General features: G+C 38.5%; 1 protein-coding gene across 14 annotated transcripts in view; it reads right to left on the bottom strand.

Moving 5' to 3' along the window:
• Positions 1 to 18,675, bottom strand: part of TAFA2 (TAFA chemokine like family member 2) — a 541,094-nt gene that overhangs the window by 465,245 nt on the left and 57,174 nt on the right. The window contains exon 1 of one of the 14 annotated variants that reach the window (XM_054664188.2): positions 7,664 to 7,686. The exons of 10 other annotated variants lie outside the window; for them this stretch is intronic. The gene's annotated coding sequence lies outside the window, so the exon portion shown is untranslated. Of the gene's footprint in view, positions 1 to 6,495; positions 6,555 to 7,007; positions 7,590 to 7,663; positions 7,687 to 18,675 lie in introns of those variants that run through there. 3 more of the 14 variants (XM_003313540.6, XM_063785516.1, XM_009425013.5) reach the window with 3 other exon arrangements.

The following is an 18,675-nucleotide window of genomic DNA, read 5'->3' as shown; positions in this document are numbered from 1 at the left end:
GATAAGCACACCAATCATCAGTCTAAAAGGGGTTTGCAATAATGCTTAAATGCATACATATCTTAGCAGGAAACAACTGTCATATAACAGATTACTTATCTATTGGAAAGTATATATGAGGCATTTAAATGCCAGAAACTATTTGCTAGATTTTCCTTGACTTCCTAACTAAAAGGGAAGCTCCTTAAGGTTAAATATATCAAGCTATATTATTGCACTTCCATACCATGATACTTAGTGGGTCTGAACACACGGGAAAAAAAATACTTTTTTTTTTTTTGAGGCATAGTCTCACTCTGTCACCCAGGCTAGAGTGCATGGCGTGATCACAGCTCAATGCACCTGTGACCTCCCAGGCTCAAGTGATCCTCCCACCTCTCAGCCTCTCAAGTAGCTGCGACTACAGGCACACACACCCATGCCTGGCTAATTTTTTTTTTTTACTTTTGTAAAGGCAGGGTTTCATCATGTTGCCCAGATGGTCTCGAACTCCTGGGCTCCAGTGATCCTCTTGCCTCAGCTTCCCAAAGTGCTGGGATTACAGGCATGAGCCACCATGCCTGGCTGAAAAAACACTTTATTTTAATTGTCTTTAAAATTCCACTGAAGAAATATGTTGCTGAGAAACTGAGGTACAGAGAAATAAAGTGGTTTTTTCATGGCCACATGGTTATTTATTGTTAGAGTTACAAAGCATCTCCAGAGCTCTCACCACTGCACCACACTGGTTTTATAATAGTCAATTTCAAAATTTATCCGCTAACCCAAATAGCAAGCTAATGAATTTTAACCACTCAACAAATAATGGAAGGAGCAAACATACCTTCAACTAAAAAAGTATAAATTCTGACCCAATTCTGAATGTATATTTATAAGCATGCCAATTATCAGTCTAATGGGGGTTGGCAATAATGTTTAAATACATGCATATCTTAGCAGGAAAAAAAACTGTCATATAACAGTCATTAGATTTAGTCCAAGGACTAAACTTTTAAAAATTAGGTTAGGTTTTTTCCTTAAAGTTTTCCAAAATGGGGCCTCTGTTTTGTGGAGGATGAGATTTCAATGCCCTCTCATTCTCCCCTTGGCCTTTGAATTGCTTCACTGAAATGTGGATCATCTACCTCGTTTCTCTTTCTACACCGTGAAAAAGAACTAAAGCTAGAGCTATTTCACTCGATTTGACTCAACTTTCCAAAGAAAATACAAACAAAGCTGGAGAACCCAAATAGCAAGCAAGACCAGTTCACAGCTACTGACTTGTCTGATAGCCATTTCTGAGAAATTTTCTGAACACTCTAGCACCAACAAATTTGAGTATGCCATTTACCATATAACTATAACAAGGTAAAACTAAACTAAGAAAGAAATGGTAACAGTAACCAGGTTTCCTACTTTAAATAAAATAGTACTGGACAGTGCTTCTGTGAAATTAGAACTGTCTATAAGCTAGTAACGATAAAAATATAAGTATAAATGTTGTTTTTCTCAAGTAATATGAATGGCCATTTCTAAATTCTTGACTGATCTGAAAGTCACAAATTCATTCCATCAATATATAATGCCCTATTGTTTGTAGAGTCCTGGAAGGCCTGCCCTCTCAAAGAATATATTTTAATAAAGTCTCTGTTCTATCACTAGGTGGAAGTTTGCTATTAAAATTCCTATAACCATATAACCCTTTTAAAACCATGGCAGAGTTTTCAGATATAGACAATAATTTTGAATGATCAGTTTTTTGTACCAGAAGGAATCTGTCTCCTCATAGCCCGGGACATTCTGGTTTGAAAACTTTAATTCCAAAGCACAAATGCACCTTTACAAAAATCTTCTGTTCTAGTGCCCACTATAATTTATTTTCAAAGACTTGTTTATAAAGAGCTGCATAATCCACCCAAAGAAAGTCAAAGTGTTTTCTTTATTATTAAACTCAATAGAAAGTTCCATGTGCAGCTACAGGAGGCCATAGGCAATTAACACTGAAAATTGAAAGGTTTAGAATGTTTGCATGACCTTTAAAGGGCAACACAGTTGCCCATTCACATGCATGCAATTATGCAGTGACTAGTTCGTAGCAGCAAATATATATATATTTATTTATATTTAGTAAAACAAACCTTGCATTCATCAAAAACTACTTTGAACTTTCCAGGCTTCATGTAGAGAGTTAGCTTTACATAGTACAGGAGACTTGTTCAGTTGGTTGTCTTCATTTTGTCAAATTACTAAATTCAGCCTATCACCGTAATTGCTAGAATGCAACATTATCACATTATCGAATCTCTCTGTAGAGTTTCCAAAATCTACTGCATAAAGCTACGTTTAAAAGAAGCAATATAAATATAAATTTAATTGAATGACTATGTTTGTACTATTGCTGGGGAAAGGGAGATGTAACTTTGCTAACTAGCCATTCAGGGGAAATCATGAAACAATTACAGCTACTATGGAGTAACTTAGGAGATTGAAGGAAGTGATTAAAATGACTTTATCTAATATAAACATATAAGCTCTGATTCCTTAGTTATATATCTCATACTCCACATGAACCACTGAATAAAATAGAGTATTCTTCTTACAGCTTAAATATTTACTCTTCATCTGATTTCAAGTAAACTAGAAACCTTATGTTTTCCAATGGCAATACCAATCAGTTGCCTAAGTATTCCACTGACTAGCTTGCCTAATATTACAGCACAGGATAAAATCCAACATATCCATGTGGTATACACATTAGAAACAGGTGGATTTTGGAAAACTAACATAAATTTGGAGTATGATATCAATATATTTCTGGCAATTTTGTAGATACCATTTTAAACGAGAATAGTACACGCCAATGTAGTACATAGTTTGTGCATTGACTATGGAGGTGTATATTCAATAAAGACAGCAGCACACAGATATGTTCAGCGTTCAAAATGTGTCAAAATTCCCAGTTGTAGTGTCAATAAAAACATCCACAGTGTCTCCGCATTGAGGACAAAAATGATTTTTTTTGCATTTGTAGCCTAGTAAATAAAAGTATCTCCAAAAGAAAAATTCATGAGAAAAATAGAGTGTATTAACAATGGCTCAAACAGTAAAACTCAGTTATAAATGACGTTGTCACACTATGCATACAGTTGTACTGCAAGTCAAATCATGGAAAATAGTGGGAAAACTATGCACCTAAAAAGGCAGACATTCTACAAAGTTGTTCTGATCACCCTGTTACGTAAAACCAGTATTTTACATGGGTGTCATTTAAAGCATATGTATGTATGTATGTATGTATGCATGTGCATATATGTATAGATACAGAGATTATATCGTTAGATACTACAGAGAAATATATTTAAATACTTTCACATTCCAATATGTCTAACTTATCCTCTTAAAATTTCTTTAAGATTAAGAAGACAAGAATTGTTTATTTCATTGACGACACTGCACTGAATGAATCACTGCACTGAATGAACAAAATCAGACCTTCTAAAAATTACCCAATAAGTCAGTGGCCAATGACAATTAAAAAACAGAAACTAACTTCTATGTCTCTGTTTGCTGGGCTCACCTGTCAATCTCCTGTTTCAGATTGTGCTCCGAACCTAAAGTAAAACTGTTTTCTAAAGACCAATGGTAACTCAGTGTGAAATTATTTCTTCTCTTTCGATGGAATAATTAAATAGTTCAATATGCTCAAAGTAGTTCAAAATAAAGTTAACCAAAGAATTTTCAAATAAGATGGTAAATTCACCATATTACATGGCATTATAAAATCAGTGGTCCAAAAGCAGGCTATATCATGTGAAATTTTGTGCAAGCATGTGGCCAGATATGAAGTTGATGCAGCTGGTTTGGCCTTCATATCTAGCAGCAGGCTGTGTTAATGCATTTCTTCTCTTTGTTTTGATGAAGCCCTACTAATAACAGGTTGATGAATTGCATTTGCAAATGTCAGGCATAGATCAGAGAGGATGATGGCTTGGATGATTATTTTACCCCAAGTTGTGATTTTTCACCAAGAAAACAAAACTGCATTGCACAGTAAGGTTCCTTATTTTTACTTGAATCTTCAATGAACAAAACAGCTGCAGAAAAAATGTGACTTAATGAGGCGTCCCTAATAAAATACTGCAGAATTAAAAGCAGGGGCACTGAACTGTTTGCACTCTGGTTGTTTCATCTTTTCAAATATATTAGAAATAACTGATGACACTTTGGAACATTCCTTGTTTGGGACATGCATTAGAGAGTTCGTCAGTAAATGTTCATCAGTTTGCAGTGATTGCTGAACTTTGGTGCAATCTGACAGTACCTTTTCTTAGGGGCCAAGATAAGAAATGACTGAGAAATCCTGAAGATACACATCTTACCCTTCCTGTATAAGGTAATCCATAACTTGCAATTAGTGATAAATCATCCTTCAATGTGTATTTTAACACAAAAATACATTTAAAAATGATCATCAAAATACTATATTGAAGACACTGGATCCAGGACTACTACTATTTTCTGATAAAATATAAAATAATTTTTAAATTTTTTCTACCACCCTCTAAATTTTATCATTTTATAAATTTTTAAATAGGAAAACTGGCCATATCTAAAAACAGATATTTTTACAGCCATGTCATCACATTTTATAACTTGGTGGTTAGTAAATACCATATTGCCATCTCTAAGCAATATGTAATCTATTTTGACATAAATCCATAGGCAACTCAATGAATCTTCATTCTCCAATTTGTCATTGTTAAAATAGCTAATATTTTTCTAATGCAATATCACATATACTTAGAAGCCTTAATTCCCCTTTAGCAGAACCTGTAGCATTATATAGGCATTTGCTTTAATGTCAAAAATTCTGGGTTCATCTTTAAGAGACACATATCATAGCACTCTACATAAATATGAATTCAAGCATCCTAAAGTACTAAATTTTTTAAAGGCAAGAAAAGAATCAAGATTTTCACATAAAAAAAAATGCCTAATCTGAATAAAACAACACACTAAAGCCATTTGCCTCTTAAAAGATTCCCTGTGCCTAAGTATTCAGTTAGCAGTGACATTGACCTCACGGAATTTTACTATCTATAAATAATACAATCCAACTTTTTTATTGAAAATTAGGAAAATGAAAATATTTATAAGCTCCAGTGTGGTAACTGATGGCCTTTAAGTGGCTACTGGTGGCTTTAAAAATTAAGATTCTAAAAAGAAAGGTCAACTCAAACAATTGACTCAGGATGAGATCCAGAACAAAATAAAGTAAGGAAAGAGACAAACATGTCTGATCTTTTATTTGAAATATAGGATGTTAGGTGCCAATTTTGATATTGCAAATGATTAATCAGTCTGAGAGTACAAATGCAAACATGGAAAAGCTGGGCTAAGTACAAATAATCTTAATCTTCTGATTTTTAAAGCTTTAGAAGTGTTTTTAATCTCCTTTCCTGGTTATTTTGGTTTAGCACTTTACACAAAAATCTTAAATTAATTGTTCATTTGTCTTAACTTATATGCCTAATAAAGCAGTTTAAGAGTGTTAATTGACAACTCTGAATGTTGATGTTTAAAACAATCTAGTTGAGAAGACAAGAATCAGATAATTATCATTCAGTCAATAGTAATTGAAATTCATCCTGTCCTGTGTGAAGGACCCTCCTACACTACCAAGTACTTTGGGGACACTTCAGAGTAGAGGTTGCTTACGAGTTTGTGTGTGTGTGTGTGTGTGTGTGTGTCTGTGGTTTTTAAGGTTTTTTTTCTCCACGAACCATTTTGTAAAATCCAAGAGGGGATTTCGCACTCACAAAAAGAGAATTTTTTTCTCTCTCTCTCTTATTGCCATAATCAAACTCACGCAGCAAAGGTGAAGAGAGACTAGCCGCTGTAGTAACATTACTACACATTTGATTCCAAACGCTTCAGGCAATTGTTTAACACTCGGTCAGGACGTGGAATACTCAATAGGGAAGCCTCGCGTCCACCCAAAGGCTCTACGAGCGTCTATGGTTCTTCCTTTTCAGACGGGATAACTCAACCTGCAGTTCTGAGAGAAATAGGGCGACGGATCTCAAACTTTCCTTTGCAAAGCCAGTTTCTGAAAATAACACGTTCCCCCATTGATAAGTGAAGATCAGTAGCCTCAAGAAAACAATTCTTGGTAGGCACCTGGCCTTTCAGAATTGAAGGGGGAAGGGATGGCAAAGCAGTTAACAGAAAACCCGTGTACTAGTAGCAAGATCTGGGAGACATCTAACCGGAAAGAAATAAAAAACCATTAGTTTCCCGAAGCCATTCTTATTCTGAACGCCGTTCGTTAAGAGAATCATTTACTAAAGCTCTCTTGTAGTAGCCTTTATAAAAGCTTTATTTCATTCAGTAAGAAAGCGCCCCGTCCCAAATCTAAATAAACCTTACATAGATGAGGCTCCGGAAATTATCAGCTTGATTCTTTATGAAGATAGTTAGAGGTGGATAAATCAATAGACTCGCTGAAACACCTACCTTCTGCAAACAGGCCTGAGAATTAACTAATCAGAAGTGGACAAAAAGTAGGGATTTCAGAAAGATGACCTGACACATCCCATTGATCTTCCCTGGAATGCGACCCCCAACTCCTTATTAAGAGTCCAAAATGGTTACCAGCCAGGATGGGTCTGGGTGAGGAATCGAATTACAACCCACTTCAATCCTCGACCTGGTCGTTTGCTGTTATTAGGAGAAATGGGGCAGAGAGGGAGGGCACCGCTCACGGAGCCTCATTTCGCATGCTCCGATCCCCTCTCGGCGTCCCTCTACTCCGCCCCTACCCTGACCGCCCGCGAGGGAGACGCCGGCCGATGGACCCGCATCTGCCCTCACCTCTCGCCTTCCCCGGGCGATCCCTCTACAGCCCCGGACCCCCGAGAAAGGGGAAGGGAGACGTGTGCACACGGGGGCTTCCGGGACCGCGGTCCTGCAGTTGCCGCTCCGGTCCCCAGCGCTGGCCGACGACCCGAGGCGCGGCTCGCACCTACCTGCAGCCCCGCTTCCCGGTGGCGGCAATACCTAGCGATGCTCCTGCAGCTTTTGCGGGCCGGCGCCAGTCTTATCGCTCTCGCATCGCTTCCAAGATGCCAATCCGCCGTCACCATCCAGGGGCATAGGGAACCGAAGTCTGGTGCTGTGTGATCGTGGAGGGCGGCGTGTGAGTGTGGCCCTGAGCGTGCGAGTGTGCGCGCGCGTGTGTGGATGTGTTTCCTCCTCCGATAGCAAAGAGGGTTCAGGAATCTCTTGACATCCAAACTGGAATCCCCCTGAAGCGGGTGAAGGTGAGCCTGATCCTTCTCCCCCCTTCTTTATTCCACAGTGTCAAAGTAATCAAAAGATTTGTTTACTGAGGAAAAGCCAAAGTCCCGCAGCCCTTGGCAGCGCCCGCGGTCGCCTCCTGTCCTCGCCGGATGCGCGCGGTGCGCTCAGCTCCCTGGACTGCAAGAATCAAGGCGGTCTTGCAGCAATTACCGCTCTTATTCCATCTCTGATTTGTTTGCTTTTAAGGCCGACTAAAGACTTTTCCTCTCGCCTCACGTCGTCTCTCCCTCTCACACACACACACACTCACACATCCTCCGTTCCCTCTCTCCCGCCCTCCCTCTTGTTCTCTGGGGAAAGGCAATTGGACAGAATGATTCACCTTCAGGAAAGCAGCCTCGGCCACGCACTTCTCGAGTTCCCTGGCTCTCGCAGGTACCGGGTCTCCAACGTGGCGGAGTTGCTGGGAAGCTCGGGACAGGAAGGAGGAGAGGCTCTGAGCTCAGCCGATGTCCCCCCGCCAGACGCCCGCGTTCCTCCGTCCAGGTGCCCCTGCTCCCACTGCTCGCATATAGGTCCCCGCTGGTGCCCTCGCGGAGACCTGGCGCCTTCCACTCGAATCCACTTAGCAGCAACTCCTGGCCAGCTTCAGCCCCTCAATCCCGCCTCGAAGTGCTGCGGGCAGAGCCCCACGCAGCCCACCCGCTGCCCTTCTAGGCATCGTGGGCTGGAAGGAAGGGAAACCCGCCGATGTCCCCCTGGCAGCAGTGCCCTGGCACCGTCACCACCGAGGAGGTGCGAGTTCCAACATCGAACACAAGCGAGCAGGTGTCGCCTGTGTCACTTTGCTAAAGGCGGGAGGGGAGAAAGAAAGGAGCGGGGGGAGGGGGCCGAGGAAACAAATCCAGATCACCGGCGGAGAAAGAAGCCGTTTAGCAAGCAAAGCCTCCTCTCCGCGTCCCACCCCAGATGCTGTACTGTCAAAAGGCACTGATGCTAATCTTTTAGAAAGTCGCCATAAAGGGCAGAGCCCCTGCTCCACTCTAGAACCCTATTCCACCCAGCCTGGCTGTCCAGTGAGTACAGAGTGACTTGGCTCCCCCGTATAGTGCAGCGAGAATGCAGGAGAATAGGTCCTGACACTCCAGGTTGAGTTAAGCAGTAAAATGGAATGGCAGGGCCAGGCGGCGTTGCCTCGCCTCTCTCTCCCAACAGCCAGTTCTGTTAGCCCCAGCAACTGCCGTTGAGAGCAAAGAACGGTCCTGCAGAAAAAGAACGAGACAGTAAAAGGTGAGGAGGCAATTGGTATAAAAGCTGGACTATGTCTCCCTCTAGAGGGTCAACCGGATTAGAACGCTTTACTAGATGTAACAGACCAGTTTCTCTCCATAAAGAAAAAGAAAACAATATCTGGTTTCAGATAATTTGCATTTTTACAAATTACAACTTCTCAAGGATTTAGACGGAGGATTTTCACTGCAGCCCTATTAAGCAAAGCCCTTGCTAAAGGAACGTCGTGATATTCATGACGCTGGAAGGTCATGTCCTTACATGTTTGGTCAAATTGGGTGTCGGTTTAAGTGCTGTGCATATGAGCTCAAATGAAGGGTCTTCTGAGGCTCACTTCGATCATGTTTGGAGATGAGCAAAACCTTAATCTAGTGATTAGAAGACTATTCAAAAATGAATAATTAGTAAGAATGAATTCAGAAAAAGAAAATCTGAAACGAAGAAAGGGAATGCTGACCCAGGAAATCTTACAAGTCCTTTACAAGGAAAGATAACTCAAGAATCTGGTTTTGGAGCCAGTTTTCATACCTCTTTTTTAACTAGACCAATAATGGTCAAGATAGCTAAATTCCTTCCAGCTCTAAAGGTCTGTGCTTTTATATAGCTGTGATTCACTGAAACCATTGACAAATTAGGTATCACAAGCTCTCTTTACCAGCTATAAAATAAAAGTAATACTACCTACCATGTTTACAAAGAAATATAGAATATATGCTTCACTTAGCTATTTTATCTTAACATGCTTAGTAAATCAACCATATTTTGTATCTAAAATGCATCAAGTAATTTAATTATGTTGAGGTGGTCATTTTTATAAAAAATAGCTCCACTGATTTTATAAAGTTTTGTTACATCAGTCCAAATCAAGCTAGGTCCCATCTGTAACCTTAACATTTAGATTTTTATGAACTTACTATTTGAGCTGGGGGTTTGCTTTCAAAATGTTTCTGTATGTTCAAAAATTGTAAAATATGTATTAAAGTTATTATTAAACACCCTTCCATTCACTCTGAATTTCTGGAGCAGTTCTATTTTAACTTGATAATCTAAATTAGCACAGTCATAAAGAAAGAAAAGAATGTATTTTTTAAATAGCTGAGACTAGTTGAAATCATTTAAAACAAAGCACCAAAACTAAACAAGGCGAGTTTTACCGTAACTAATTGCTCTATGGCATATTTGACTTTGTCTAGTAATATACAGCAATCATTTGTTTCCAAGGAACTCTCAGATAGTCTCTTTCAAAAGATTTATGCCATGTGATTAAATATTTCATTCCACTTACATAGTAACTTATATCCAGGAAAGCAACGTTTACATTTTAAAACACCTGGCACTGTTGCACTGCAAATCTTACAGTATTTTTTTGTCTGCTGTGTTCAATAGTGTGATGAAATTCAAGCAGGAATGACATTGGAAACTTGGACTCTGTACTAGAAAGAAGTCACTTACAAAATCACTTTAGAACATTGGCTTTCTTTTCACACACACACACACACACACACACAAAAAAACCATAAAGCATACATTATAATATTTCTAGCTTCTAATTCATTAATTTTTGTGGTTGTAATCTATAGTTTTGTCATCTTGTTAAAATTTTATTTGTATTGTTTAAGTGTGGGACATTTTCAGCCTTATTTTTCTAACTAAACCCACTGTGTTTTTACAAATATATGAAAAAGTAAAGAGAACAGATATATAAATTAATTACAAAATAGAACAAAATTTCTTATCCAATGTCATATGATGCTGAAATTCTATCATAACCTCTGTGCTTTTTGTAAATAATTCCCAATAATTTTTAGGTCAAGATATTCCTATTTCCAGCATCTCCTAGACAAAACAAAATCTTTTGCATTCTCTTCAAAGGAAACGAAGTAGCAAATATTCTCCTAATTTAACAGAAATTTTTTGTTGATACTTCTTACCTTCTACAGGCATGCCTCAAAAATGTTGCAGGTTTGGTTCCAAACCACCACAAATATTGCAATAAAGTGAGTCACACAATTTTTTTGGTTTCTCAACACATGTGAAAGTTATGTTTACACCATACTGCAGTCCATTAGGTATGCAATAGCATTTTGTCTTAAAAATGTACATATCTTACCTTGAAAATGGTTTAATGCTTTTTTAAAAAAAAAAGTGTAATGATGATCTGAGCCTTCAGCGATTCCTAATCTCTTTGCTGATGGAGAGTCTTGTTTCAGTGTTGATGGCTGCTGATGGATCAGGGTAGTGGTTGCTGAAGGTTGGAATTGCTGTGGCGATTTCTTAAAATAAGACAATAATGAGGTTTGCTGTGTCAATTGACTCTTCCTTTCACAAAAGATTTCTCTGTAACACGCAATGCTGCTTGATAGCATTTTATCCACAGTAGAACTTCTTTCAAAATTGGAGTTAGTCCTCTCAACTCTGCCACTGCTTTATCAGTCAGGTTTATAAAATATTCAAAATCCTTTGCTGTCATTTCAACAATATTCACAGCATCTTCACCATGAGTAAACTCCATCTCAAAAAAAACTACTTTGCTCATCCACAGAAGCAACTCTTCTAGGTTCTAGAATGGTGAATGATCTCCAGAAGCTTTTCAATTTACTTTGCCCAGATCCATCAGAGGAATCATTATCTATGACAGATGTAGCCTAGCAAAATATATTTCTTAAATAAGAAGACTTGAAAGCCAAAATTACTCCTTGACCTATGGGCTGCAGAACAGATGTTGTGTTAGCAGGCATGAAAACAACATGAACCTTCTTGTACATCTTCATCAGAGCTGTTGGATGACCAAGTGTATTGTCAATAAGCAGTAGTATTTTGAAAGGAATCTTTTTGTGAAGCCAGTAGCTCTCAACAGTAGGCTTAAAATATTTAATAAAATATGCTGTAAACAAATGTGCTGCTATCAGGCTTTCTTTTTCCATTTATAAAACACAAGCAGAGTAGATTTATTATAATTCTTAAGGGCCATAACGATTTTCAGAATAGCAAATGAGCATTGGCTCCAACTTAAAGTCACCAGCTGCATTATCCTCTAACAAGAGAGTCACCCTGTCCTTTGAAGCTTCGAAGCCAGGCACTGACTTCTCTCTAGCTGGGAAAGTCCCAGATGTCATCCTCTTCCAATATAAGGATGTTTATTTACATTGAAAATCTGTTGTTTAGTGTATCCACCTTCATCAATGATCTTAGCTAGATCTTCTGGATAACTTGCTGCAGCTTCTACCTAAGCACTTGCTGCTTCACCTTTTACTTGTGTATTATGGAGACAGCTTCTTTCTTTAAATCTCATGAACCAACCTCTGCTAGTTTCAAATTTTTCTTCTGAAGATTTTTTACCTTTCTTTCAGCCTTTATAGAATTGAAGAGAGTTAAGGCTTTGCTCTGGATTAGACCCTGGCTAAAAGGAATGTTGTGACTGGCTTGATTTTCTATCTAGACCACCAAAGCTTTCTCTATGTCAGCAATAAGACTGTTTTGCTTCCTTATCATTGTGTGTTCACTGGAGCAGCACTTTTCATTTCCTTCTTGAACTTTTCCTTTGCATTCACAACTTGCCTAGCAGTTTGGCTCAAGAGGCCTAGTTCTCAGCTTTTGACATGCCTTCCTCCCTATTAAGCTTTTGATTTAAAGTGAGAGACATGAGACTCTTCCTTTCATTTGAACACTTACAGACCACTGTAGGGTTATATTACTGGGCCTAATTTCAATATTAGGTCAGGGAATAGGGAGACCCCAGGAGAGAGAGGGAGTTGGGGGAACAGCCAGTTGGTGAAACAGTCAGAACCACACAACATTTATTAATTAAGTTTGCCATCTTACATAGGCACAGTTCATTGCATCCCAGGACAATTATAATAGTAACATCAAAGACCAGTGATCACAGACCGCCATAACAGATACAAGAATAATACAAAAAGTCTGAAATATTGTGAGAATTACCAAAATCTAACACAGAGACATGAAGTGAGCACATGCTGCTGAAAAAACGGCACTGAGGGACTTATTCAACACAGGGTTACCACAAACCTTAAATTTGTAAAAATAAAATAAAATAATAATAATAAATAAAAACAATATTTGCAAAGTGCAGCAAAGAAGGGGTCTCCAACCCCCAGGGACTGGTACCCTCCCTGTTAGTAACCCAGCCTCACAGCAGGGGTGAGCTGTGGGCAAATGAGCATTACCCCCTGAGCTCCATCTCCTGTCAGATCAGCTGCAGCATTAGATTCTCACAGGAGCCTGAACCCTATTGTAAACTGCACATGCAAGGGATCCAGGTTGTGCACTCCTTATGAGAATCTAATGCCTGATGATCTGAGGTGGGATGGTTTCATCCCGAAATCATCCCCCACCAACTGTCCATTGAAAAAAATTGTCCTCCATGAAACCGGTCCCTGGTGCTGAAAAGGTTGAGGACTGCTGCAATAAAGTAAGGCACGACAAGCTGAGGAATAGCCATATTTGTTTAAATTGCCATCCTCCTCAAGTCTAAGCAGTAAAAAATAATTTCTTTAAACACTGAACTTAACTGGATTGTAACTCTATCATAGCTTTCCATGTTCTGTTCGCTAAAAATCACTTTGGTGCACTTCAGGCTTTTTCTTTTTTGCCTTTTATAGAAAATTACTTTATTGAAGTATAATTGACATACAATCAACTGCATGTATTTAAAGTGTACAATTTGATGAGTTTTGACACATGGGTATATCTGTGAAACTACCACTAGTCAAAATACCAAATGTTTCCATTCCCCCAAAAGTTACCTCATGACCATTTATAATCTATATCTTCTTCCAGTCCTGTCTCTAGCATCCACTGATCTAGTTTCTGTCACTATAGTTTGCATTTTCCACAGTTTATATAAATTGAATAGCATTTTATGTGTTCTTTTTTTGTCAGGCTTCTTCCTATTGGAATAATTCTTTTCAGATCATCTGTGTTGTTGTACATAGCAATAGGTCATTCTTTTTTACTTCCAAGTAGTATTTCACATTGTAGATATACCACAATTTCTTTAACCATTCACCTCTTAATGAACATTTGGCTTACTTCTAGTTTGGGGATATTAAAAATAAAGCTGCTATGAACATTTGTGAAGAAGGCTTTGAGTGAACCTATGTTTTCATTGCTCTTGGGTTACTACCTAGAAATGAAATGGCTGGATCATATGGTAGGGTATGTTTAACTTAAAAACAAGAAGTATTTTCTAAAGTGTCTATGCCATTTTGTATTCCCATCTGCTGTGGTGGAGAGCTTTTGGAGCACTTCTAGCTTTCTACCAAAGGCTTTGTATGATATCCAAACTCCTTACCTCAAATCCCCACAACATCTCATAAAGCAGATGATATAAACCCATTTATCACATGAAAAAAAAATGAGACAATCTACCTGTTATTATATATTGGAGCTGAGATTCAAACCAGATCTATCTAAAGTCAGAGCCAGTCATTGATTTTTTGTTTGGCTTGGTTTTGTTTTTGTTTTTGTTTTCCCAGCCTCCTCTCTTTCTGCCTCCAACCCCGCTAGTAAAACATGTTATCTCCTGTATCACAGGGAGATCAAACTTATTTGGATCTGGATATGGAAAAGGCTTTAGCCAGAGAACCTGGGTTCATTAGTAAGAATAAAGAGAAGAGATTAGTAAGAGAGATAGAGTAAGGAGAAAAATTAGCTCTGGCTCCCCGCAGTGTTCTGCAAGATGCGGTATTATAACAATTAAATTAAAACTTATGAGTCCTAGTTCATAGTTCTTAGCTTGTAGGATTGCTACCTACAAGCCATTCATCCCCACTTGTCTCCTCTTATTTTATTTGATGTTAACCAAGTTATTTCTAACTTATGCAATAATGTGTCTCTCATTTATCTTTTAAATGTTTTTTAAAAACATTTACAGAATATTTTCATGTAATCAAGTGAATGGAAGGAAGCACAGAATTCATTCCACACAACCCAAGGTTACATGCATGTTATTAACTTATGCTATCCCCATCCCCTAGCATGGTACCTAACACACAATAAATACTCTATAAATACTTTGTGGTCAAAACTCAGGAAACCAAACAGGCCAACTGAATAGACACATGCCATGGAGATAAGTCAAGAAGACCATTTCACAAAGCGATGTGAGAAACAACTGAGGCAGGAAAACTGTCCTACATGTAGTAGGCAAATATAACAAACCATCCCAAAACTTGGTTACTTAAAGAAGAAACATTTATTTAGTTCACATTTCTGTGGATTGGCAATTTGTTTTTGGCTCATTCTTCCTGACTCGGTTGGGCTTACTCATGTGTCTGAAATCAACTGGCAGTGCATTGCCTCAGTCATTATCTGACAATTGGCTGATTGTAAGCTGGAGTACTGGGGATAAGTAGGCCATATGCCTTTTTATTTTATTTTACTTCATTTTGTTTTAAGTGCCTGGATACATGTGCAAGACGTTTAGGTTTGTTACATAGGTAAACATGTACCATTGTGGTTTGCTGCACCTATCAACCCATCACCTGGGTATTATACCCCCATGCATAAGCTATTTATTCTGATACTCTCCCTCCCCACACCCTGCCAATGCCATCAGGCCCCAGTGTGTGTTGTTTCCCTCCCTGTGTTCATGTGTTCACATTGTTCAGCTCCCACTTATAAATGAGAACATGCAGTGTTTGGTGTTCTGTTCCTGTGTTAGTTTGCTGAGGATACTGGCTTTGGGCTCCATCCATTTCCCTGCAAAGGACATGATCTCATTCCTTTTTATAGCTACATAGTATTCCATGGTGTGTGTGTGTGTGTGTGTGTGTGTGTGTGTGTGTGTGTATGTATGTGTATATATATATAAAACATTGTCTTTATCGAGTCTATCACTGGTGGGAATTTGTGTGGATTCTATCTTTGCTATTGTGAATAGTATTGCAATGAACATATACATGCATGTATCTTTATAATAGAATGATTGATGTTCCTTTGGGTATATACCCAGTAATGGCACTGCTGGGTCAAATGGTATTTCTGGTCCTAGGTCTCTGAGGAATCACCACATTGTCTTCCACAATGGTTGAACTAATTTACATTCCCACCAACAGTGTAAAAGTGTTTCTGTTTGTCCACAACCTCAACAGCATCTGTTGTTTCTTGCTTTTTAATAAACACCATTCTGATTGGTGTGAGATGATATCTCATTGTGGTGTTAATTTGCATTTCTCTAATGATCAGTGATGTTGAGTTTTTTTCACATGCTTGTTAGTTGCATATATGTCTTCTCTTGAGAAGTGTCTCTGTTCAAGTCCTTTGCCCACTTTTTAATAGGGTTGTTTGTTTTCTTCTTGTAAATTTGTTTAAGTTCCTTGTAGATTCTGGATATTAGACTTTGTCAGATGGATAGATTGCAAAATTTTCTCTCATTCTGTAGAATGTTTGCTCACTCTGATGATAGTTTATTTTGCTGTGTAGAAGCTCTTTGGTTTAATTAGATCCCATTTGTCAATTTTTCCTTTTGTTGCAATTGCTGTTTATGTTTTCATTATGAAATTTTTGCCCGTGCCTATGTACTAAATGGTATTGCCTAGATTTTCTTCTAGGGTTTTTATATTTTTGGACTTTGCATTTAAGTCTTTAATCCATCATGAGTTAATTTTTGTACAAGGTGTAAGGAAAGGGTCCAGTTTCATTTTCTGCATATGGCTAGCCAGTTATCCCAGCACAGTTTATTCAACAGGGTATCCTTTCCCTATTGCTCATTTTTGTCAGATTTGTCAAAGATCAGATGGTTGTAGATATGCAATCTTATTTCTGAGATCTCTATTCTGTTCCATTGGCCTATTGTCTGTTTTTGTATCAGTACCATGCTGTTTTGGTTACTGTAGCTTTGTTGTATAGTTTGAAGTCAGGTAGTGTGATGCCTCCAGCTTTGTTCTTTATGCTTAAGATTGTCTTGGCTATATGGGCTCTTTTTTGGTTCCATGTTAATTTTAAAGTAGCTTTCTCTAATTCCGTGAAGAATGTCAATGGTAGTTTAATGAGAATAGCATTGAATCTCTAAATTACTTTGGGCGATATGGCCATTGATTCTTCCTATCCATGAGCATAGAATGTTTTCCCATTTGTTTGTGTCCTCTCTTATTTCCCTGAAGAGTGGTTCGTAGTTCTCCTTGAAGAGGTCCTCCACATCCCTTGTTAGCTGTATTCCTAGGTATTTTATTCTCTTTGTAACAATTGTAATGGGAATTCATTCATGATTTGGCTCTCTGCTTGTCTATTGTTGCTGTATAGAAATGCTTGTGATTTTTGTATGTTTATTTTGTATCCTGAGACCGCTGAATTTGCATATCAGCTTAAGAAGCTTTTGGGCTGAGATGATGGGGTTTTCTAGATATAGGATCATGTTATCTGCAAACAGAGACAGTTTGACTTCCTCTCTTCCTATTTGAATATGCTTTATTTCTTTCTCTTGCCTGACTTCCCTGGCCAGAACTTCCAATACTATGTTGAATAGGAGTGGTAAGAGAGGGCATCCTTGTCTTATGCTGGTTAAAAGGAATGCTCCCAGCTTTTGCCTATTCAGTATGACATTGGCTGTCAGTTTGTCATAAAAGGTTCTTTTTATTTTGAGGTATGTTCCATCAATACCTAGTATATTGAGAGTTTTTAACATGAAGGGATGTTGAATTTCAGCAAAGGCCTTTTCCTATGTCTACTGAGATAATTATGTGGTTACTGTCTTTAATTCTGTTTATGTGATGAATTATGTTTATTGATTTGCATATGTTGAACCAGCCTTGCATCCCAGGGATGAAGCCAACTTGATCATGGTGGATAAGCTTTTTGATGTGCTGCTCCATTTGATTTGCCAGTATTTCTTGAGGATTTTTGCATTGATGTTCATCAGGGACATTGGCCTGAACTTTGTTGTTGTTGTTGTTGTTGTATTGCTGCAAGGTTCTGTTATCAGGATGATGCTGGCCTCAAAAGATGAGTTGGGAGGGGTCTCTCCTTTTCAATTGTCTGGAATAGTTTCAGAAGAAATGGTACCAGTGCCTCTTCATACCTCTGGTAGAATTCAGCTGCAAATCTGTCTGGTCCTAGGCTTTTTTTGGTTGGTAGGCTATTTATTATTGCCTCAATTTCATAACCTGTTATTGGTCTATTTAGGGATTCAAATTCTTTCAGATTCAGTCTTCAGAGGTTGTATGTGTCCAGGAATTTATTTATTTCTTCCAGATTTTCTAGTTTATTTGCATAGATGTGTTTATAGTATTCTCTGACGGCTGTTTGTATTTCTGTGGGGTCAATGATGATATCCCCTTTATGATTTTTTATTGTGTCTCTTTTATTCTTCTCTCTTTTCTCCTTTATGAGTTTAGCTAACAGTCTATCTATTTTATTAATTTTTTTCAAAAAACAAGCTCCTGGATTAGCTGATTTTTTAAGGGTTTTTCATATCCCTATCTACTTCATTTCTACTGTGATCTTGGTTATTTCTTGTCTTCTGCTAGCTTTGGGGTTTGTTTGCCCTTGGTTTTCTAGTTCTATTAATTGTGATGTTAGATTTGAGATCTTTCTAGTTTTTTTTTTTTTTTTTTTTTTGAGACAGAGTCTCACTCTGTGGCCCAGGCTGGAGTGCAATGATACGATCTTGGCTCACTGCAACTTCTGCCTCCCAGTTCAAGTGATTCTCTCGCCTCAGCCTCCCTAGTAGCTGGGCACCCACCACCATACCCAGCTAATTTTTGTATTTTTAGTAGAGGTGGACAGACTGGTCTCAAACTCCTGACCTCAGATGATCCACCTGCTTTGGCCTCCCAAAGTGCTGGGATTACAGGCGTGAGCCACTGTGCCCGGTCCTTTCTAGCTTTTTGATGTGGCATTTAGTGTTATAAATTTCCCTCTTAATACTGCTTTAACTGCATCCCAGAGATCCTGGTACTTTGTCTTTTTGTTCTGATTGGTTTCTAAGAACTTCTTGATTTCTGCCTTAATTTCATTATTTACCCAGGAGTCATTCACGAGCAAGTTGTTCAATTTACATGTAGCTGTGTGGTTCTTTTTTTTTTTTTTTTAAGACAGTCTTGCTCTGTCACCCAGGCTAGAGTGCAGTGGTGCAATCTCAGC

The sequence above is a fragment of the Pan troglodytes genome, chromosome 10, assembly GCF_028858775.2.
Source record: "Pan troglodytes isolate AG18354 chromosome 10, NHGRI_mPanTro3-v2.0_pri, whole genome shotgun sequence".
In the NCBI taxonomy this organism is placed as follows: domain Eukaryota; kingdom Metazoa; phylum Chordata; class Mammalia; order Primates; family Hominidae; genus Pan; species Pan troglodytes.
This window is presented reverse-complemented; position numbering and strand designations above follow the sequence as displayed.